Here is a 24,628-nt window from a genome sequence, read left to right as displayed (position 1 = left end):
TCTGCCCCAATGTCTCCATTCTGCCACATGTATCTCCATTCTTCCCCCAATGTCTCCATTCTGCCCCCAATGTCTCCATTCTGCCCCATGTCTCTCCATTTTGCCCCATGTCTCTCCATTCTGCCCCCAATGTCTCCATTCTGCCCTCATGTCTCCCTGTCTATCCAATCTGCCCCCATGTCTCTCCATTCTGCCGCAATATTTCCATTCTGCCCTCATGTCTCCATCTTGCTCCCATGTCTCTCCATTCTGCCCCATTGTCTCTCCATTCTGCCCCCAATATCTCCATTCTGCCTCCAATATCTCAATCCTGCCCCCGTGTCTCCATCCTGTCCCCATGTTTCCATCCTGCCCTCATGTCTCTCCATTCTATCCCATGTCTCTCCAGTCTTTCCCCATGTCTCCATTCTACCCCCATGTCTCTCCATTCTGCCACCATGTCTCTTGATTCTGCTCTCATGTGTCCATCCTGCCCCCATGTATCCATTCTGCACCCATGTCTCTCCATTATGCACAAATGTCTCTCAATTCTTTCCCCAATGTCTCCATTCTACCCCCATTTGTCTCTCCATTCTGCCCCATGTCTCTCCATTCTGCCCCAATGTCTCCATTCTGCCGCCAATATCTCCATTCTGCCCCAATGTCCCCATTCCGCCCCCATGTCTCTCTATTCTGCCCCCAATTCTTCCATTCCGTTCCCATGTCTCTCCATTCTGCCCCCATGTCTCTCCATTCTGCCCCCATGTCTCTCCGTTCTGCCCCATGTCTCCATCCTACCCCAATGTCTCTCCATTCTGCCCCCAATGTCTCCATTCTGCCCCCATGTCTCTCCATTCTACCCCATGTCTCTCCATTTCTGCTTCCAATGTCTCCTTTCTGCCCTCAGGTCTCCATCCTGCTCCATGTCTCTCCATCCTGCCCCCATGTCTCTCCATTCTCACCCCTGTCTCCATCCTACCCCCATGTCTCTCCATTGTGCTCCAATGTCTCTCCATTATGCCCCCATGTCTCTCCCTTCTGCCCCCATATCTTCCCATTCTGCCCCCAATGTATCCATCCTGCCCCATGTCTCTCCATTCTGCCCCAATGTCTCCATTCTACCCTATGTCTCCATTCTGCCCCATGCATCTCCATTCTTCCCCCAATGTCTCAATTCTGCCCCCAATGTCTCCATTCTGTCCTATGTCTCTCCATTTTGCCCCATGTCTCTCCATTCTGACCAATGTCTCCATTCTGCCCTCATGTCTCCATGTCTCTCCATTCTGCCCCCAATGTCTCCATTCTGCCCCATGTCTCTCCATTCTGCTCCAATATCTCCATTCTGCCCTCATGTCTCCATCTTGCTCTCATGTCTCTCCATTCTGCCCCATGGTCTCTCCATTCTGCCCCCAATATCTCCATTCTGCCTCCAATATCTCAATCCTGCCCCATGTCTCCATTCTGTCCCCATATTTCCATCCTGCCCTCATGTGTCTCCATTCGTCCCCAATGTCTCCATTCTGCCCCAATTTGTCTCTCCATTCTGCCCCATGTCTCTCCATTCTGACCCCATGTCTCAATCTTGCCCCTATGTCTCTCCATTCTGCCTCCATGTCTCTCCATTCTGCCCCAATGTCTCCATTCTGCCCCCAATGTCTCCATCCTGCCTCCATTTCTCCATCCTGTCCTAGTGTCTCTCCATTCTGCCCCACGTCTCTCCATTCTTCCACATGTCTTTCCATTCTGTACCCATGTCTCTCCATCCTGCCCCATGTATCTCCATTATGCCCCCAATGTCTCCATTCTTCTCCTGTGTCTCCATCCTGCCCCCATGTCTCCATCCTGCCCCCATGTCTCTCCATTATGCACCATTGTCTCTCCATTCTGCCCCAATGTCTCCATTCTGCCCCATGTCTCTCCATTCTGCCCCCATATCTCTTCATTCTGCCCCTATGTCTCCATTCTGCCCCCAATGTCTCCATCCTGCCCCATGTCTCTCCATTCTGCCCCCATGTCTCTCCATTCTGCCCCCAAAGTCTCCATTCTGCCATCAGGTCTCATCCTGCCCCATTGTCTCTCCATTCTGCCCCAATGTCTCGATTTTGCCCCATGTCTCTCGATTATGTCACATATCTCTCCATTCTTCCCCAATGTCTCCATTCTGCCCCATTTGTTTCTCCATTCTGCCCCCATGTCTTGCGATTCAGCCCCCAATGTCTCCATTCTGACCCTTTGACTCTCCATTCTGCCCCCATGTCTCTCCATTTTGCAACCATGGATATTTTATTTAAATACATCCAATTGTGGAACTTATTATCATTCAAAGATCTATTGATTAAAATGAACTTTTGTTCATGCCTGCACATGAGGAAAGACACAAAGCGAATCAGAAAAACTATAGTACATTTGTTACTGGAGGTATTTGTTTATATTATTATTTTACCTACTACATATTGGGATAGGATCTTGGAGATGTGAATACCCCTTTAAGGAAAGAGATATTTGCTGTGAAATATCTAATGTCACAAAAATTAGGGGTTACCAATAAAAGTTTTTCTTGAATTTAAAACTTGTGACCTTGATATTTTCCAGTCTGTACTCACCAACTAGGACAGAATAAAAACTGGGATCAACTTCTAAATTTAGCCTAGCCCCATCTCAATATAGGACTGTACCAGTTCTATGTTGAGTGTATGTAACAGGCTCAGAAGCATTTGAACAGAACCATAGTAGTGTATGGCTCATGGGGTATCCATGCTGGGGCCCTTCAGTCTCCCTGTAATGTGAACGTGTTAGCGCTGATGGACTGTCAATGTGTTGCCTCTGTTGATGACAGCTTGTACTCCTGTGAGTCTCAGTCTTTGTCTGGGCCTCAATAGAGTTTGCTGGTTGAAGTCCCCTAGGGAGAATAAGAAAATAAATTTTAAAAAAACATCATATTTAGTATTGCCCCTCCATAAAAATTCGATCTAGAAACATATATATGAATTAACACATACGGTAAATGACATAAAGAGAAAAAATGTAAAAATCTAGAATTGCTGCTTCTAATTGACAGCACCTTTCTCCAAAAATGCAATAAAAAACAATCAAAATGTTTCACTATACCTTAAAATGGTACCAGTAAACGAAAAACAAACAAAAAAAGTTAAGGTTCTAAGAAAATGGCAACAAAAATATATTTTTTTACTAAGGTCTGAATTCACTTTACCACTAAAATTTTAAATAGCTATAAAATTGAGGTATTGTCAAAATTGTGCTGACCTAAGTAGTCATTATGCCAGAAGTGCTTTATAAGCCAAACCCCCACATAAATAGTAGAAATGCGATTTTTTTTTTCACCATTTTTCTTAAAAATGTTAAGTACATTATATGATAAAATAAATAGTATCATTTAATTTAATATGACATCCGATCGCACCAATCAGAATGCAGTCTGACATGACAGTAATCGCTATGCAGCACCTTACTCCTGCTTGGAAACATGTGCAGAGCAGTCACTGTGTTGTTCTGCTGCAGATTTGCTGGGCCTTTTGGTGTCCCAGAAAATTTTATAAAAAAGGATTTTGGGGGTATGTCAACACCAAAAGACAAGTCAAAGATGCTATAAGATTTTTACAGGATGAAAAGGGTGAAGTATTCAAAAATGATGTTGAGAGGGCCAAATTTTTATTTTTCTATTTTGCATCTATGTTCTCTAAGAAAGCAAATGTAACGTTAACTGATTTTCACTGTGTTATTGAAGGAATACAATAATCCACACTATCTATAAACAATAAAAAAGGTGAGAGAACACTTATCTAATATAAATTAATATACCTCTCCTTGTCCAGATGAATTGCATCCTAAGGTACTGAGAGAGATAGAAGAGGGAATTGCAGTACAACTAGCCAGAATCTAAGAATACAGTGATTAACCTGAGCCAGCATGAATTTGTAACAAACTAGTCATGCCAGACTAATCTAATTTCTTTCTATGATGGAATCACTGACTGGGTGGATCAGGGAAATGCGGTAGATATAGTATATCTCGACCTCAGCATAGCATTTGATAAAGTATCTTATACAATCCTTATTGAAAAAAATGACCAAGTATGGGATTGACAAGGCTATGGTTAGATGTATTCATAACTGGCTCAGTGATCGTACTCAAAGAGTGGTAATAAATAGTTGCACATCCAAGGGGTGTTTAACATTTTTATATATAATCTAGATAAGGGAGCTGAAGGTAAATTAACCACATTTTCAGACAATGCCAAGCTAGGAGGGATAGCTAACGCTAGAATAGACAGAGAAGGGATTCAGAAGGATCTAGATAAGCTTGAACAAAGGGCAGCGACTAATAGAATGGTATTTAACAAGGAGAAATACAAGGTCCTACATCTGGGCAAAAAAGACAAAAAATACATCTACAGTATAGGAGGAATAGAACTTAGTAACAGCACGTGTGAAAAAGACTAATAGATCACAGACTGCACATGAGTCAACAGTGTGATTCAGCAGCAAAAAGTAAAACACAGTTCTGACATGTATTAAAAGAAGCATAGAGTGTAGATTACATGAAATAATTATCCTCCTCTACTCCTCCTAGTTCAGATCTCATCTGGAATACTGTGTCCAGCTCTGGGCACCACATTTTAAAAAAGTAATTGAAAAACTGAAGCAAGTTCAGAGAACAGCTACCAGGATGGTGAGTGATGTACAAAATATGTCTTATGAGGAATAGTTAAAGGATCTGGGAATGTTTAGATTGCAAAAAAGAAGGCTAAGAGGAGACTTCATAGCTATCTACAAATATCTAAAGGGATGGCACAGTAGAGAGGGATCATCCCTTTTCTCATTTGCACATGGAAAAATGAGAAGCAATGGAATGAAATTGAAAGGGAGAAGATACAGATCAGATATTAGAAAAAACTTTTTGACAGTGAGGGTGATCAATGAGTGAAACAGGCGGCCAAGAGAGCTGGTGGGTTCTTCTTAAATAGAAGTCTTCAAACAGAGGCTGGACAGATATTTGTCTGAAATGGTTTAGTGACTCCTGCTTTGAGTAGGAGGTTGGGCACGATGACCCAGGAGATCCCTTCCAACTCTATCATTCTATGATTCTATGATACTTTGAAATGACTGAGAGTCTTCAGTGATTGATACCTTTTAATGGCTAACTGAAAAGATGGTAACAAATTGCATGCTTTGGAGACTACTCAGGCCTCTTCATCAGGCATAGAATAACACAAAATCTGAAGAATCACATATTTATGCACAACAGGGCACAAGGATAATGCAATAGATGAGACAAGTGATGTGAAGCAGAACTATGAGTATGGGAGGGGGGAGAAAGAGTTGTGTCTGTAAATATTGGAACAGTTCATATATAAGGTGTGTGACAGTTTTATCGTCCTGTGTCACACTCCTTATCTATGATCACCTCTCACCCTGACAACCAGATCTCACACTTTGCACTGATGATGGGCAGTACCCCTAAACACGGTATTTGCAAATTGATATTCTGGTTCTGAATTTTATCTTATATCATGTGGCAAGGCTTGTTAGAGAATTGATATTGACTTTTAGGATTGCTACTTTCTTTAGGTGACACTAGAGTTCTAGTCTTCTTCCTCTCTGAAGAGACAATTTTCAGAATTTTAGTGCAAAATTCTTGTAGTACTTATACTACAGTTTTTTCTACTGCATAGATTTATGGTCAGTGTAACTTAGTTGCGGTCGCTCAGTAATCGTTATTACTGTTGTCAAGTTAAGTAAGTTTGTTTTTCATGTTTACAAATGTTATATTCTACTTTTTATTTTATTTTTATCTTTTTCTTCCTAGATTCTTTACTAGTGTTGAGCCACCCCCGTAGTGTTCGAGTTCGGTTCGGTTCGTCGAACACCCGTGTGTTCGCCGAACTGTTCGTCGAACTGTTCGTCGAACACCTTCGAACACCGTTAAAACCAATGGCAGGCAAACAAAAACACATAGAAACACATAGAAAACACCTTCAAAGGTGTCCAAAAGCTGACAAACTGCTCAGAAGACACAACTAACACATGGAAAAGTGACAAGTACATATAGTCATGCGAAAAGAAAAGAGGTGGAGGAGTAAAAGGAGGGGGAGACACAGATATAGGCATGTCATGCCCTTCTAAAATCCAAAAAGTGAGAAGCCGAGACGGCCAGTCCGCTCCTGCCCGTGCCACCTCCGTGTCGCCGGGTTTGTGCCAGAGCCGCGGTGAACCCTGACGGCCAGCCCCCCTCTCCCAATACTGGTGCCTGTCCGCTGGTGGGTCGAGAGAGCCCCCCTGTGGTGGAGGCAGCTCTAAGCTTTTTAATTTAAATTGTCCCTCTAATTTGAATGAATACACTTTAAATCCATTTACAAGGATCTATTGGAGGGCAAGTCTCATGCCAGCAGCCGCGTAATTCCAGCTCCAGTAGCGTCCACTAAAGCTGCTGCAGTTAAAAAGCTTTTATAAGGATCGAGCTCGGCTGTCCACCGCAAGGCATCCTAGTGCCAGTCCCAGCCCCTATGCCTTGGGGTGCCTCCTGATGCTCTTCACTGAGTATCCCGTGGTCCCGAAGCATTTTCTTTGAAAAAATTAAGTGTCCAAACTACAGGTGGTGTAGCTTGCTTAACAGCCGGGATAATCCGCTGACTAGCAGACACTGCTACTAGGCACAAAGTATTTCCTGGGCTAGATGCAGTTAAAAATTTGTAAGTAGATAGTCTCGTTGGATGCTGAGAAAGCATTCCATAGAGTCTCCTGGCACGCCATATATGATTCTCTTAAAAAGCTTGGGGTAGGGGTCTAGGGGACCCTTTTATAGCCAAAATCACGGCCCTGTATCACAATACGTCACCTAGGCTGAAGATAAATGGAACTGTAGCACCGAGGGCTCGGTTGCTACAGACGTATTGCACCTCACCCAGAGGTGTGATATCTCACTCTCAGATAAGGATGGAGTGTGGATCAGGACCCGACACCTGCATGCATTACACCACATTGCCGTGGGGCAGGGCGACCAATATGCCCCTGAGATGGGCACGACAGTCCCTGTCCCTGGCTGGAGTGGGGGGAGGGAACACTGAGGAAGGGGAACCCTGCAGTGCAGGAGCAGGGAGGAAGCAGTTCCTGGGTGCATTGAGAAGGGAGTATAAAAGGTGGGCACCATCTTTGTTCAGTGCAGAGAAGTCTGAGCAGAAGTGGCAGGGAGCAGGGGCTCTGCATGAGCTCTGCTCCGGAGGCGGGCCTAGTAACAGAGGCCCAGGCCTGCAAGAGGGAGAAGGAAGGAAGAGGAGCGGAGAAGGCTCCAGGAACGAGGAATGAAGGGATCCCAGGGGTGCGGACGGGCGAGTCGCCACCGCACGCCCGAATCCACCTGCGTGGAGGGGTCAGGCCAAAGGGGGAGACCGGTCCCCGAACTAGTGGAGGCAGGAAACGACCCTCAGCTAGAAACCGGAGGCTCTGACATTTTATGTGGCGCAGCCCCTTGCTCCACCCGCTAGGAAGGCACCACATAGGGTCAGGGAAACTGGCGCCAAGTTTACCAAGAGGAGGCCCGAGGCAGCCGGACAGAAGTGTTGTTAAGAAAGGCCAGACAAAGGACACACAAAGGGGGTCCTGTGAAGCGCTCCAAAGTTATCTGGGAGTTGTCTGAGCCCCTCACCTGGTGAGCACAGTACGACGTGGGCAGCCGTTACCTGCAGACGTGGTCTGGATAATAAGAACTGTGAGTAAAGGCCCTGAACTGCATCACTGACTCCGTGTCGTTACTGCTGCTGCCCTGCACCATCACCCCCATCCTCCGCATACACTGCCCTGAGGCTATACTCCTCCCGTGGGGAGTTATGCTACGCTCTGCTGCACCCACAACACCAGCCTTAGCGGTCTGCCCTGTAGCGGCGGTTCACTCTGACCGCAATCCACGGGTGGCGTAGTCGGACATTTAAACATCAAAACCACATAAATAGTTCCGCCACTGGTTTGACCGCCCTGAGCCACGGAACCGGATCGCCGCCACGAAGACTACAACCACCAGCATCCACCAAAAAGGGTCCGGCTCCGGGTGTCCCAAGGCCCAGGGGGTGCGTCAGAACATTTTCATCACCTTTCACAATCACCAATGGGACAAGGCAGGGATGTCCTCTGTCCCCTCTCTTATACATCCTAGTGACGGAGCACCTGCTCTCATCAATTCGCCATAACCCCAATATTAGGTGGATTGAGGTGGGAGGCACCGAGTACAAGTGCTCTCTATTTGCTGATGATGTCCTAGTATATATCACTCAATCACATATATCCATCCCTGCTGTTATGGCTGAAATAGATCACTTTGTTACATGGTAAAATTTTAAAATCAAAGCAGCGAAGTCTGAGGCCCTCGATGTCTCCCTCCCTAAATCCATATAGGATTCCATCCAGTCCAACTTTCCCTTTGCCTGGCCCTCACAGGGTATCAAATACTTAGGAATTCCTATTCATAGAGACCTCTCCCATCTATGTTATCTTAATTTTGGGCCCTTTATTGAACAATTCCATACAGACCACGGTTGGCAAGTTAGAACTGTAAGATTCACTACGTGAACCACTGGTGTTTTGTGGAAAAGCACATGTACACCGCGTTCCAAATTATTATGCAAAAAGTGTTTAGGAGTGATAAGGGAAGAATTTGTTTGTTTGTCAGTTAAACTCATTGATGGTGATGTGTGTCAGGGCTCTTTATATCACTGTAAGCAATTGCAGACACCTGTGCTAATTAGTTTGGCAGGTGTGTCCAATGAAAGGCAAGACTACTTAAGAAGGCTCTCTCACATTATTAAGCAGCCTACATTTTCTGCCAAAATGGGAAAGAAAAAGGATGTGTCGGCTGCTGAGAAGCAACAAATTGTGGAGTGTTTAGGTCAAGGCATGACTACAATCAACATTGTGCGATGATCAGGATGAAGTGTCTTGGCAATCAAGAAGTATGTAGCTGATTCACAGTACACACGTGTGCGTGCTGATAAGGGCAAATTGAGGACTCTTTCCTACAGGCAATTACGTCAGGTTGAAAGAGCAGCGGCAAAAAAGCCTTGTCATAGCAGCAGACAAGTTTTTGAAGCTGCTTGTGCCTCCAACGTCCCCCGAACAACAAGATGCAGGGTCCTTCAGAGGTTTGCAGCTGTGCATACGCCATCCTGTCGACCTCCTCTATCCACTTCACACAAGCAGAAACGGCTACAGTGGGCCAAACATTACATGAAGACTGATTTCAAAACTGTTTTGTTCACGGATGAGTGCCGTGCAGCGCTCGATGGTCCAGATGAATGGAGTGGAGGATGGCTGGTTGATGGACACCCCACGCAAACACGGCTACAGCGCCAACAAGGAGGAGGTGGAGTAATGTTTTGGGCTGGAATCATGGGGAGAGAGATTGTCGGCCCCTTTAGGATCCCTGAAGGCGCTAAAGATGAACTCCATAATGTATGTGGATTTTCTCAAACAGCACTTCCTGCCATGGTTCAAGAAGAAGAACCGTGTATTTCACAGCAAGATCATTTTTCTGCATGATAATGCACCATCTCATGCTGCACATAAAACATCTGCATCTCTGGCTGATATGGGCATAAAAGGGGACAAACTTATGGTGTGACCCCCATGCTCCCCTGACCTCTACCCCATTCAGAACCTTTGGAGCATCATTAAAAGGAGTGTCTATGATGGCGGGAGGCAGTTCACATCTAAGCAACAGCTCTGGGAGGGTATTCTGTCCTCATGCAAAACAATTGAAGCAGAAACCATCCAAAACCTGACAAATTCAATGGACGAGAGAGTTCAGAAGCTCCTTTAGAACAAGGGGTCCTATGTTAAAATGTAACATCAACTAGAATAAAGTTTTGAGTTGAAAACTGTTTGATTTCAGTTTCTAACAACCTGCTAATGCTTATAATTTCAAAAATGACCATTTTTTTGGTCTTTATTAAAATGAAAAGGTTGATCGAAAAGTTTGGGGGATCTAAGAGTGTGGCAACCCAGTAGTCATGATTACTTCGAATTCTGACAATATGAGGGTCATGCTGCAGGTAGTGCAGCAAGAAGGCACTTATGTGTCTTGCGCATCTCGGAGCCCCAAAATTATTTTCCGGGCTAGATGCAGCTAAAAATTATTTTTAATTTTAAATCTGGTGAAGCTTATTATAGATGGCCTAATAGGATCATTGCTGTACACTGCTACAAAGCCCAAATTATTTTCCAGTCAAGATACAGATAAACATGATTAGTAATTTGAAAGCTTAAAACGGTTGGTAGGGTGATTTTAACCAATCATCAAGCTTTTACTCTCCCCAGGATGACACAGGGGTAGAAAAGTCGTTTCGGATCCATGATTTGTTCATCTTTATGAACGTGAGTCTGTCTACATTATCAGTGGAGAGCCGCGTGCGCTTATCTGTCAGCACACCACCAGCAGCGCTGAACACACGTTCAGACAGAACGCTGGCTGCGGGGCATGACAAGATCTCCAAGGCGTAAGTGGCTAGCTCCGGCCATTTATCCAGATTGGAAGCCCAAAAAGAGCAAGGGTCCAGTGACACAGTCGTGGCTTCAATGTTTACTTGGAGATACTCCTGTACCATCGTCTCTAGGCGTTGACTATGTGTCAGACTTCTTGTCTCCTGTGGCCTTGCAAAGGATGGGCTAAAAAAGTGGTGAAATGATTCCGCAAAATTGATGTTACCAGCAGATACTGTGGTTCTGTTACGGTTTGAGTGCTGAACACTTGACGGTCCCACGGTTGGCAAGTTGGAACTGTGAGATTCACTACGTGCACCACTGGTATTTTGTGGAAAAGCACATGTAAGATTCTGCAACAGTCTCTGCTGATACTCCTGCATGCGTGCATCCCTTTCTATGGCAGGAATAATTTCTGCAAATTTACTTTTGTACCGGGGATCTAACAGTGTGGCAACCCAGTAGTCAGGATTATTTCTAATTCTCACAATTCGAGGGTCATGTTGCAGGTAGTGCAGCAAGAAGGCACTCATGTGTGTTGCGCATCCAGGAGCACCAAGTCCCTGTTGTGTTGGTGGCGAGGTAACAATCATGCTTCCTTCCTCTGTCCTCTCCCCCCAACCTCGCACAACAGAAATGTGATCAAGGTCTCCCTCATCTGATGAGTCTTCCATCAGTTCGTCCTCCACTTCTTCCTGGGCTCCTGCACCTTCCTCACTAGTTTGGCTGCTACCATGCGCCCTGGTAAAATCATCTCCCCCACCCTCACATGCCTGCCGCCTTGGTGCTGCCGACCGTCTGGACCTTGCAGATGTTAGCCCTTCCGCATACAACTCCTCCTCCTCTACTTCCTCCACCTCCTCTTCTGCCACCACCTGACTCCGAATTCTGTTTAACATGTGCTCCAGCATGTAAATCACCAGAATAGTCATGCTGATAATGGCATCGTCTGCACTAAACATCTTCGTCGCCATTTCAAAACTGTGCAGAAGGGTGCATAGGTCCCTGATCTGAGACCACTCCTCCAGCGTGATTTGCCCCACCTCTGAATCTCGTTGGCCCAGGCTATACGTCAGAACGTATTGCACCAGGGCTTGTCGGTGCTGCCACAGTCGCTGCAACATGTGCAGAGTTGAATTCCACCGGGTAGGCACATCGCATTTTAGCCGGTGAAGTGGCAGGCCCAACGACTTCTGTAGAGATGTAAGTCGCTGAGCTGCGGGATGCGAACGGCAGAAGTGAGCACACAGCGACCGTGCCCTCTGCAGAAGGCCATCTAGTCTGGGATAGTGGGCTAAAAATTGCTGGACAACCAGGTTCAACACGTGAGCCATACAAGGCACGTGTGTGACATTGCCCCGGCGAAGGGCCGCACCCAGGTTTGCAGCATTGTCGCACACGGCCTTCCCTGGTTTCAGGTCCAGTGGAGACAACCATTCATGAAATTGGTTCTCCAGAGCTGACCACAACTCCTCAGCCGTGTGACTCACATTTCCCAGACATTTCAATGTAAAAACCGCCTGATGACGTTGAGCCCTACTGCCAGCATAGTAAGGAGGTGTGCAGGATCCCTTCTGCGCAGTTAAAAAGCTTGTGGCATGACCAGATAGGCTTTGGGTGCAGGTGGAAGACCGAGAGGAGGTTGAGGAGGCAGAAGCAGTGGAGGAACTTTGACATAAAGAGGATTGACGCACAACTCGTGGGGACGGCAAGACTTGGACAGCAGCCCCTTGTCCTGCTGTCACCATAGTTACCCAGTGCCCAGTCAGCGACATGTAACGCCCCTGTCCATGCCTACTCGTCCAAGTGTCTGTGGTGAAATGCACCCTGTCACACACAGAGTTTCTCAAAGAAGCGGTGATGTTGTGTGCGACATGCTGGTGGAGCGCAGGCACACCTTTCTTTGAGAAGTAGTGCAGCATTTCTGTAGCCAAGAGCTTGCATATGGTGAAATTCAACCTCTTAGCTTTCTCATGGCTAGGAGGAAATGGTCTTTTACTTGTCCACATCTGAGGGACCGAGGGCTGGCTATTGTGCTTAGACGGGGTTGATAAGGGTGTCCCCGGCAAACTGCCGGTCTGTGAGGAAGATGCAGGCGGACATGTTAGGTTGCCTTGATCCAAAGGTGGTGCTATCGATGTCGGACAGCGCTCAAGACCAGCTGGTGTTACCACCTCCAAAGAAAATGATGACCTGCCAATCACACTGGCTGTTGCGGGTAAAGAGGTGGCAGGTCTGCGCCCCAAAACAGGTGTGTCTGCTGTCCCCCCAGTCACAGAGGATGAAGAGGCCGCGGATGCACAAGATATGGCAGACGGTGGTTGGCCCGGCCGGCTAGGCCGCATTGTAGCACACTGAGCTTCCCACTGCAACTTATGCTTCATGTCCATGTGCCGGTTCATGCATGAAGTACTCAAACTATGTATTTTTTGGCCTCTACTTAGCTTTTGCTGACAAATGTTACAGATAACACGAGTTGGGTCATCTTTATCGATCTGAAAAAATGCCCAGGCTATGCAAGGCTTAGCACCCATGCGACCTGAAGAGCCACCACGACTTGTGGTGAGAGGCAGAGTTGTGTTTGAGGATGCAGTTGTTGACGTGCTTCCAGTACTACGTCTCTGTCCAGGAAGGCGCAACCTGACCTCGTCGTCACTAGCATCTTCCTCCACCTCCTCTGCTGACCTCATCTCATGGCTGACTGTGGGTTTACAGTAAGTGGGATCTCCGACCTCATCATCATCACCCTGTGCGTTATCACACCCGTCGTCCTCAGAGCCAACCTGTTCCTGCCCTGACAAAAAACTAAAGTTGTCGCTCCAATCAGGTATTTGAGTCTTATCATCGTCTTCCTCATTGTCTCCACCAACAGGAGTTACAGTTTGGGAATGAGGGTCTACATTATGGTCAGAACCTTCTGCGTCTGGTCCTGGATCCGACTCATAAAGATTCTGGGCATCAGTGCAGATCATTTCCTCGTCTGGATTCACAGAAGCGCTGGAGTCGACCTCTGATTCCCAGGCTATAGTATGAGTAAACAGCTCTGCAGACTCAACCATCTGTTCTACCTCATACTCAGACGGGCAGCTGGAGATTTGGGAGCTGTGAGGAAGCAAGTGCGATTTGGGTGACACCTTTGAGGACTGGAGTATTTGTGATGTTGAAGTTGATGTGGAGGAGAGCCCACTTAAAGGAGCACTTGATATCCATTGAATCACCTGCTGTTTTTGTGCCTCATCTGGAATTTGTAGCGATTGGCGTGGCCGTAAGAAAGGGATCTTATCACATTGTCCGCTAAAAGAAGTAGACATTTTAGTTTGGCTGGAAGATGGTCTTTCTTCTGCACCTACCCCACGGACACAACCTTTTTTCCCCTTCCCAACACGCCTATTCCCCTTTCCACCAGCAGCAGGCCTTTTTCCACTCATTTTGGTGGTTAACTAATTCACAACTCTGGAGTTGTTTGCACAAAAAAACAATGGATGGTAACCGAGCAGAGCTGAGTGGCCAAACTGTGGTATTAGGCCAAAACTATTGGCTGGGTTAGATGCAGAAAAAAATTATTTTTAATTTGCAACCTGATGGAGGTCAGTATAGATGGACTAATAGACCAAGTCCCACACACCGCTAGAAGCCCAAATATTTTTTCAGAGCTAGATGCAGAAATTTTTTTTATTCAATTTGCAACCTGATGGAGGTCAGTATAGATGGACTAATAGACCAAGTCCCACACACTGCTAGAAGCCCAAATATTTTTTCAGAGCTAGATGCAGAAAAAAAATATTTTTAATTTGCAACCTGATGGAGGTCAGTATAGATGGACTAACAGACCAAGTCCCACACACCGCTAGAAGCCCAAATATTTTTTCAGAGCTAGATGCAGAAAAAAATTATATTCAATTTGCAACCTGCTGGAGGTCAGTATAGAAGGACTAATAGAACAAGTCCCACACACTGCTAGAAGCCCAAATATTTTTTCAGAGCTAAATGAAGAAAAAAATTATTTTTAATTTGCAACCTGATGGAGGTCAGTATAGATGGACTAATAGACCAAGTCCCACACACTGCTAGAAGCCCAAATATTTTTTCAGAGCTAGATGCAGAAAAAAATTATTTTTAATTTGCAACCTGATGGAGGTCAGTATAGATGGACTAATAGAACAAGTCCCACACGCTGCTAGAAGCCCAAATATTTTTTCAGAGATAAATGAAGAAAAAAATTATTTTTAATTTGCAACCTGATGGAGGTCAGTATAGATGGACTAATAGACCAAGTCCCACACACTGCTAGAAGCCCAAATATTTTTTCAGAGCTAGATGCAGAAAAAAATTATTTTTAATTTGCAACCTGATGGAGGTCAGTATAGATGGACTAATAGAACAAGTCCCACACGCTGCTAGAAGCCCAAATATTTTTTCAGAGATAAATGAAGAAAAAAATTATTTTTAATTTGCAACCTGATGGAGGTCAGTATAGATGGACTAATAGACCAAGTCCCACACACTGCTAGAAGCCCAAATATTTTTTCAGAGCTAGATGCAGAAAAAAAATATTTTTAATTTGCAACCTGATGGAGGTCAGTATAGATGGACTAATAGACCAAGTCCCACACACGCTAGAAGCCCAAATATTTTTTCAGAGCTAGATGCAGAAATTTTTTTTATTCAATTTGCAACCTGATGGAGGTCAGTATAGATGGACTAATAGACCAAGTCCCACACACTGCTAGAAGCCCAAATATTTTTTCAGAGCTAGATGCAGAAAAAAATTATTTTTAATTTGCAACCTGATGGAGGTCAGTATAGATGGACTAATAGACCAAGTCCCACACACTGCTAGAAGCCCAAATATTTTTTCAGAGCTAGATGCAGAAAAAAATTATTTTTAATTTGCAACCTGATGGAGGTCAGTATAGATGGACTAATAGAACAAGTCCCACACGCTGCTAGAAGCCCAAATATTTTTTCAGAGATAAATGAAGAAAAAAATTATTTTTAATTTGCAACCTGATGGAGGTCAGTATAGATGGACTAATAGACCAAGTCCCACACACTGCTAGAAGCCCAAATATTTTTTCAGAGCTAGATGCAGAAAAAAATTATTTTTAATTTGCAACCTGATGGAGGTCAGTATAGATGGACTAATAGAATGATGCTATGCCCAAAAGATTTTACTTCACTAGGTGCAGTAAAAAAATTGGTATTCTATACACAGGTGGTATATCTTGCAACACAGATAGGCTACTCCACTGACTAACACACTCTGCAATAGGCCAAAAAGGATTAGCTTTGCTAGATTCAGCCAAATGCTGTGAAAAAAACTTGCACAGCACTGGCACAGACCTGCCTGGCAAAAACAGATAGGAACTGATGTAACCTAGTCCTGAAAAGGACTCCAATTACAATTAGTCTTTACTCCCACAATCTATCTATTTAAGAGCACAGACCTGCTTGATAAAAGTCGTAGGAAATGCTGTAACCTAGTCCTTAAAAGGAGTGCAATCACAACTATTCCCTACTCCCAAGCTATCTGTAGATTTGTGCGAAAATTGGCTTGAAATTAACAAGGTATAGCGCACACAGCAACAGCGGTGCCGTCTAACACGCAGCTGCAGCAGTGAGAAAATGGTGGCGACGGGGAAAATGGCTTGGTCTTATAGGGCAAGGACATGTGACATACACTGCCAATCACACATGCCCTTGCTTGTGTGAAAAAAAGCACTTCGCTCCGTATGTGCGCTGCTGATAGGCTGACAGATTGCACCTCCCCACTGCAAATGCGGGAAAGAGAAAAAAAAATGGAGATCTTCATTGTTCCTGCAGAGATCCATCCCCTGCCCCTCCCCCCGCCCCGCTGTACACTCAAACTGCGTATTAACATTAATTTTCATCATTACTGAGAAAAAATCCAGTTATGATTTTGGTGCACGAACAGTTATCGAACTTAACCTCGAACAGCCGAATTTTTCTCAAATTGTTCGTGTTCGCCGACCGGCTCGAACACCGCCCAAAACAGCTCGAATTTGAGATTGGCGAACAGTTCGAGTAGAACAACGCTCATCTCTATTCTTTACTTCAATTCTTTTTTTCTCTTTCTTCTATTGTAATTAATTAGTAAAAAAAAGGTTATACCAAATACACACACACCTGAATAAAATTTGATTATTTTACACACACACACACACCACACACATGAAAACTAAAATGTTCTACTCATCGCAAAGAAGGCATATGCATTCCTTGCCTCCAACACTGATAGTCAGGTAAAGGATGCCACATTCCTCTATTTTTCCTCCTCCTCCTCTTCTTCCAGTGATAATGAACCACCACGCAGAGGCCCCAAGACAACAAATGAGTCAGAGCCCACTGTTAGTGACCTCTTATGGACCTCACCTGCTGAAAATTATGAGCCTCAGATTCCTGATTTTGTGGCCCAATCAGGAATCCAATTTGACACTGCCGACCTAAGAGAAATTGATTTTTTCAAAGTTTTTTTCTCTGAGAATTTTGTAAATCTCATGGTGGCCCAGACAAATTTATATGCCCAACAATTTCTTGCCCAAAACTGCACTTCGTTTTATGCTAATTGGACCCCTGTAGACACAATAGAAATGATGAATTTTGTAGCCTTGTCCTTCACATGAGGTTAGGGAAGAAACCAGAAGTTCAGCAATATTGGAATGCTGATATTTTATATAACACTCCAGTTTTCCACATGGCTATCTCATGGACACCCTTTGACACCATCCAAAAATTTTTGAATTGCAACGATAATGCAGTGTCCACCCTGAGACGACCCCAATTTTGACTGACTTTTCAAAATTTGGTCGGTCATTGTTCATTTCAGCAAGAAATTTACTGAAATGTACATTCTCCAAAGGGATATCTGCGTAGATGAGTCCCTAATACATTTTAAGGGAAGGCTTAAACTCTGGCAATACCTGCGCAGTAAGAGGGCCATGAACAGAATTAAAATTTACAAGCTGTGCGAGAGTACCTCAAGGTACACATACAGATTTAGGGTTTATAAAGGGAGGGACACCCAGATTGAACCCACTGAATGCCCTCCTCTCCTGGGAATTAGTGGGAAAATAGGATTATTGTTCCCATTCCTTGGTAAAGGTTATCCCCTCTATGTTGATAACTTCTACACCAGCATCTCACTCTTCAAATCTCTCTCTGCCAGAGCTACCGCAACATGTGGTACTGTGCACAAAAAAACCCAGAATGGACTCTTTAGGATGCTAATTGGCGGGCTGCTAAGAAAGGGTGAGAGCAGAGCCCAATGTAGCAACAACATGCTGGTGGTCAAAAATAAGAACAAGAAGTATATCCTTTTCTTAATCACAATACATAGCATTGGCAGCACCTCCACCACTGCATGAGGTACATCTACACAGGTCCCCCACCAGAATGTTTCCTGGGGTACAATAAGAACATGGGGGGAGTTGATCTCTCTGATCTCCAGCCCTACAGTGCCATGCAGAAAGCTAAGGTGTGGTAATAAAAAGCAGGCCATGCACATCGTACAGATGGCACTGTATAACACTCACATGCTATCACGATCTGCAGGCCAGATCGGCACAATCTTTCTGTTTCAGGAGGCAGCGATCAAGGCCCTAATATTTGGAAGTCAGGAAGGGGAAGGGCCCAGTAATTCTGGAACTGAAGTGCTCATATAGTACCAGGGCAACATTTCCCCAGTGAGGTCCCCCAATCTGGAAATAAAGGAAGGTCACAAAAAAGGTTCAAAGTGTGTTACAGAAGGGGGATAAAAAGGGATGCCATTTTTCAGTGTGACACCTGCCCCGGCAAACCAGGCCTGTGCATAAAAGACTGTTTGAAAGTTTACCACTCATCCATGGCCAACTAAATTTATTTCTGACTTACTCTAATATATTGCACAACTGGATGTACTCTACATAACTTATATATGCCAAACTGATGTACTCTACACAACTCACATATGCTAACCCTATATGTTCTACGCAACTTACATATGACAACCTGATGTACTCTACACATCTTACATATGCCAACCTGATGTACTCTTCTCTTCATAACTCACATATGCCAACCTGATGTACTCTACCCAACTCACATTTTCCAACCTGATGTACTCTACACAACTCCCATATGCAAATCTGATGTACTCTACACAACTCACATATGCCAACCTGATGTACTCTACACAACTCACAATATATGGTCACTTTTGGGGGGTTTATACTACTTGGACACCTCAAGGGCTCTGCAAATGCCTCATGGCATCTGCAAATAATTCCATCAAAGTCTGCCCTCCAAAACATCACTTCTTCCATTTGGAGCTCGGCATTGTGCCCAAACAGTAGTTTTCCATCACATATGTGGTATCATTGTACTCAGGAAAAATTGCATGACAAATTTTAGGGGCCATGTTCTCCTGGTACCCTTGTAAAAATGAAAAACATTTGGGGCTAAAGCAACATCGGTTCACTTGTGGGAGTTTCTGCTTTTTTGGTATGTCAGGGGCTTTTCACATGTGATATGGCATCCGCTAACTATTCCAGCCAATTTTGCACTCCAAAAGTCAAATGGTGCTCCTTCTCTTACAAGCCCTTCCATGCACCCAAACAGTAGTTTTCAACCACATATGGGATATCTGTGTACTCAGGAGAAATTACACAACAAATTGTATGGTTCACTTTCTCATGTCACCCTTGTCAAAATGAAACATTTTGAGCTAAAACAACATTTTTGTGGGAAAAATCTATTTTTTTTCATTTTTACAGTTCAACTTTGTAAAATTCTGTGAAGCACCTGTGGGTTCAAGGTACCCACCACACATCTAGAATAATTCATTGAGTGGTCTAGTTTCCAAAATTGGGTCACTTGTTGGGAGTTTCCACTGTATAGGCACATCAGGGGCTCTGCAATTGTGACAAGATGCCTGCAGACCATTCCATCACAGTCTGCGTTCCAAAACGTCACTCATTTCTTTCAGAGCTCAACATTGTGTCCAAACAGTAGTTTCCCACCACATATGGCGAACTTAGAAGAAATTGCATAACACATTTTTGGGTCCATTTTCTCCTGTTACCCTTGTGAAAGGAAAAAAATTGGGGATAAGGCAACATTTTTGAGGGAAAAATCTATTTTTTTAATTTTCGCCATTTAACATTGTAAACTTCTACGAAGGGTTCAAGGTGCTCATCACACATCTAGATAAATTCCTTGAGGGGTCTAGATTCCAAAATAGTATCACTTGTGGGAGATTTCTACTGTTTAGGCACATCAGTAACTCTGCAAACACGACATGGCGTCTGCTATCGATTCCAGACAATTTTGAATTCCTTCTCTTCTGAGCCCAGCCATGTGCCCAAACAGTAGTTTTCCACCACATCTGGGGTATTGGCATACTCAGGAGAAACTGCACAACAAATTTTGTGGTCCATTTTATCTGGTTATCCTTGTGAAAATAAACAATTTTGGTCCAAAACAACATTTTTTGGGGAAAAAAAATTGATTTTTTCTTTATTTTCATGGCTCAACGTTATAAAATTCTGTGAGGCACCTGGGTGTTTAATCTGCTCACCATACATCTATATGAATTTCACGAGGGGTCTGGATTCCAAAATGTAGTCACTTGTGTTTTTTTTTTACTGTTTAGGCTCATCAGTGGCTCTGCAAATGCGATATGGGGTCTGCTATGGATTCCAGCCAATTTTGCATTTCAAAAGTCAAATGGCACTCCTTTCCTTCCAAACCCCACCGTGCACCTAAACAGTAGTTTTCCAAGAGAAATAGCATAATAAATTTTGTGGTCCATTTTCTCCTGTTACCCTAGCGAAAATAAAAAATTTGGATCCAAAACCTTTTTTTGTGGGAAAAAATAAAATTGTTTTCTTCCACATTGCTTTGATTCCTATGAAACATCTAAAGGGTTAATAAACTTCTTGAATTTGGTTTTGAGCATTCTGAGGGGTGAAGTTTTTTAAAATGGTGTCACTTTTAGTTATTTTCTGTAATACAGGCCCCTCAAAAGTCACTTCAAATGTGATGTGGTCCCTAAAAACATTAGTTTTGTAAATTTTGTTGGAAAAATGAAAAATTACTGATAATATTTTAACCCTTCTAACTTCTTGACAAAAATATATTTAAAATATTATGCAGATGTAAAATAGACATGTGGTAAATGTTATTTATTAACCCTTTTATGTGATATAACTCTTTGGTTTAAGGGCATAAAAATCAAAAGTTTGAAAATTACTACATTTTTGTCAAAATTACGATATTTTCATAAATAAACATAAAGCAATTCCACCTAAATTTACCACTAACATGAAGTACAATGTGCATAAAGTGACACTGGTCAGAATTGTAAAATTTGGCCTTGTTAGGAAGATGAAAACAGGCTTGTTGGTGAAGGGGTTAAAACTACAACTTATCTCACAAAAACCAAGCCCTCCTATGTTTATGTAGATGTAAAAATAAAAAAGTTATTGCCATCAAGAGAAGACTAAGAAAAAACAAACTCCCGAAAAAGAAATTCACCAGGTTGGGATATTAATAGCATATGATGTGACTTTAATCACTTAAAGAAAACTGATATTTTAGTATATCAAGAGTGTTAGGCAACTAACTCACTTTCATGTAGGTGATTGAGTGAGTACATAAGCACTAACAAGTGCCAATACACATTTCTATGCAGTGTATGCAAGTGTAAGCACTAGTGATGAGCGAATATGTTCGAAATCCAATCTCCAAACTTAAGTTCGACACGAATGTGGCACATTTGAATTAATGATCGGAAAAGCAAGCAAAATTTGTTAAATTTGGGAAAATAGGTAAAGTACTGCGAATTTGCATAGTTACGTGATTGAGGGGAAACTACACCGTTTTTAACAGTTTTGATAGCATAGTGCTTGTGTATGATGAGTGGGGGGACGTGATAGATCAGTGGGGGGGCTGGTAATAGCTCAGAAAAGGTCAGATCAGCGGCACGCTGTTTTTTTTCCTGTAGGCAGTAACTGTCAGGAAAACTCTGCTAGCCAATCAGAGCACAGGAAGACAACAAGGGCTTCTGCAATTGGCTGCTGAAATCACATGTCCTCTCCATATAAAAAGCAGCCATGTTCCCTCAGCACCATTTTATGCATGTCACTCATGTTAGACGCTGCTCCTGCACCCAGCTTCAGTGTAATGAGAGGTATTAGCTAGATAAATGGGTGCTTCTGTGGAAGTCAGATAGTGTAGATAAGTCCTGTGCTGTGTACCTATTCAATCGACCTTGCAGCACTGTTTTTTGTTTTTGTGCAATTACTGAGATTCTGACAGAAAGAGAAGGGTCTATTGCTCAGAACAGTGCTCTGCACCCGTTGTACTGTGCTCCATGCTGGGGTATAGCTTCAATCTATTTTTGAACTTGCTAATGTGATAAAGCAAGCAAGCCCTTGTAGGCCACTTTTTGATTTTGCAGGGTTGAAATTCAGCTATCTACAGAGCTTGTCAGTGCAGAGCTTCTGAGTGCAGAGCACAAAAACCTTTTTTTCATTTGCTAATGTGATATTGCAAGCTGTGTTAGCCCAGTTTGTCATTTTTTTGGTGGGTGAACATCATCCGTATGCACAGTTAAACAAATATTTTTTTTGTCTTGCTAGGCAGAGTCCACCAAAGATTTTTTTGTGTGGCAAATGTCATACACTCTGCTATACATCAGCTGCTACATTAGTGGCAGTGAACTTCAGCTGTTTTCAGAGTAAAAAAATATATTTTTTTCTGTTGCTAGCCACAGTCCACCAAAGATTTTTTTTGTGACAAATGTCATACAGTCTGCTATACATCAGCTACTACGTTAGTGGTGGTGAACTTCAGCTGTTTTCAGAGTAAAAAAATGATTTTTTTTCTGTTGCTAGGCAGAGTCCACCAAAGATTTTATGGTGTCACAAAAGTGATACACTTTGGTAAAAGCCACATACTATTTTAGTGGTGTTGAAATTCAGATGTATGCAGAGCTTATGCACAGTAAAAAAAAATCTACTTTTTACTGTGACTAACGTGATACAGCAGGCTAGATCTAAGTTTGAAATATCTTGGAGCATATATTCTATGTTATACAGTCCTCATCCACAGTCAAAAAATACTTTCTTCTGTTACTAACGTGAATAGACAGCAGGGGACATCTCAGCTTGAATTAGTTTGGAGAATATCTCGTATCCACAATAAAAAATTACTTTCTTCTGTTACTAACGTCATAAACTAGGCGACATCTCAGGGTGCCAAGGGAGGGTGGTTCACTCCAATTGAGGGGGGTTGGCGATACCACAAAAACTGTTAATTAAGGTGTTAGTGAAGGCGTGGAACAAATGGAAGAGGAAGAGGTGATGGGCGAGCAACAGTCAGAACATGAAGAGGATAATCATCCCCTCTCTGTTCATGCTTGGCGGTTGGGAACGGAGGAAACAAGCATGAGAATTACCCAGCCACCAACACAACATGGGCTTGAACCTCAGGAAAAAGGCCTACATATGAGTGTATTCTTGCTGCACTATCTGCAACATGATCCCCGAATGATTCAAAATAGTGCTGACGACTGGGTTGCCACTCTGTTAGATCCAAATTTTAAAAGTAAATTTTGCCAGATGCTTCCCACCCTGGAAAAGGGTCCCGCAAATGCTGGAGTATTGAAGCACGCTTTTACACAACCTTAAGATAGGTTTTCCCCAAGCCAGCAGTGAGGCACGCAGATTTCATCTCAGCTCCATAATTCCAACATCCGGCATGTCAATTCGTCAACACCAAAATATTAGCAGCAGCAGTAGTGTAAGTGGCACATTTTTTAGACCTGCTCATGCACCTGCACAACAGAGCACAAGTTTGACACATGGTGAATGACTGGAGAGGATGGTGCACTCCTGATTGAGTCTCCATCTGCTGGGTTGACTGTAATGGAAGAGGTTTTGGTTCCTAATTCTACAATTTCTACTGTTGTGAAATTAATGCCACTTTGCTGGTGTCTGCCACTAATTTTTGGAAAGGTGGAGAATCCTGATTGGGTCTCCATCTATCGGGTTTGGCTGTAGTGGAAGAGGTTTCTGTCTCCATTAAACTACTTCTACTTTGGTGAAATGTATGCCACTTTGCTGGTGTTAAGCCCTAATTTAGGGAAATGTAAACACTTCTGATTGAGTCTCCATCTACTGGGTTGGCTTTAGGGGAAGACGTTTCGTTCCTAATTCTGCAATTTCTACTGTACTGAAAATGATGCCACTTTGCTAGTGTCTGCCACAAATTTTTGGAAATGTGGGGAATCCTGATTGGGTCTCCATCTATTGGGTTTATCTGGCTGTATTGGAAGAGGTTTCTATCTCAATTAAACTACTTCTACTCTGGTGAAATTGATGCCATTTTGCTGGTGTCTGCCACTAATTTTTGGAATTGTGGAGAATCCTGAATGGGTCTACATCTGCTGGTTTGTCTGTAGTAGAAGAGTTGTCGGTCACCATTAAAATAGTTATATTCTAATGAAATTAATTCTTTGGTGCTGATGTTTTTGTTACAGTGATACACAAGATATAATCAAAATTGGTTTTCTTAGTACCGTGGTATATAAAGCAGGCTATATTTCATCTTTTAATTTTTCAGTGCTGATATTGTCCTCGATACAGGGGTACACATTAGTAATGAGAGAGCACTAAATATGCTGAAGTTAGTGGTTCAGCGGTTTCTCAAAACCTATCCAGATCTGCCAGAGCTGCTTGTGAAATTTCAATGCGTGTGTACCCAGCTCACCTACTGTTGTACAATGTCACCACATGTTGGAAATCAATGTTGCAGATGTTGGAAAGGATTTGTGCGCAGCAGAGGGCAGTTGTTGAGTACCAGCTTCAACACGCCCATCGGCATTCAGGTCAACCTCTGCACATAAGAGCTGACGAGTGGGCATGAATGTCTAACATCTGTGCCGTCCTCCAAAACTTTGAGGACTCCAGCAAGATGGTGAGAAGCGATGATGTCATAATTAGTGGCATCATCCAGCTTCTCTGTCTACTGAAGCCCTGCCCAGCCTCATCTCACCTCAATACAGATTGGGTGATAATGAGGAGGAGAAGAAGGATGAGGAGGAGAACATGGACAGTTGTCCTCTTGGGGAGGACAGGGAACTCTTGGCTGTCTTGGAAGTCTTG

Source organism: Phyllobates terribilis, unplaced genomic scaffold (genome assembly GCF_046119375.1).
Source record: "Phyllobates terribilis strain yellow unplaced genomic scaffold, ASM4611937v1 Scaffold_2__4_contigs__length_985480577, whole genome shotgun sequence".
Taxonomy (NCBI): Eukaryota; Metazoa; Chordata; class Amphibia; order Anura; family Dendrobatidae; genus Phyllobates; species Phyllobates terribilis.
Note: the sequence above shows the minus strand (reverse complement) of the source record.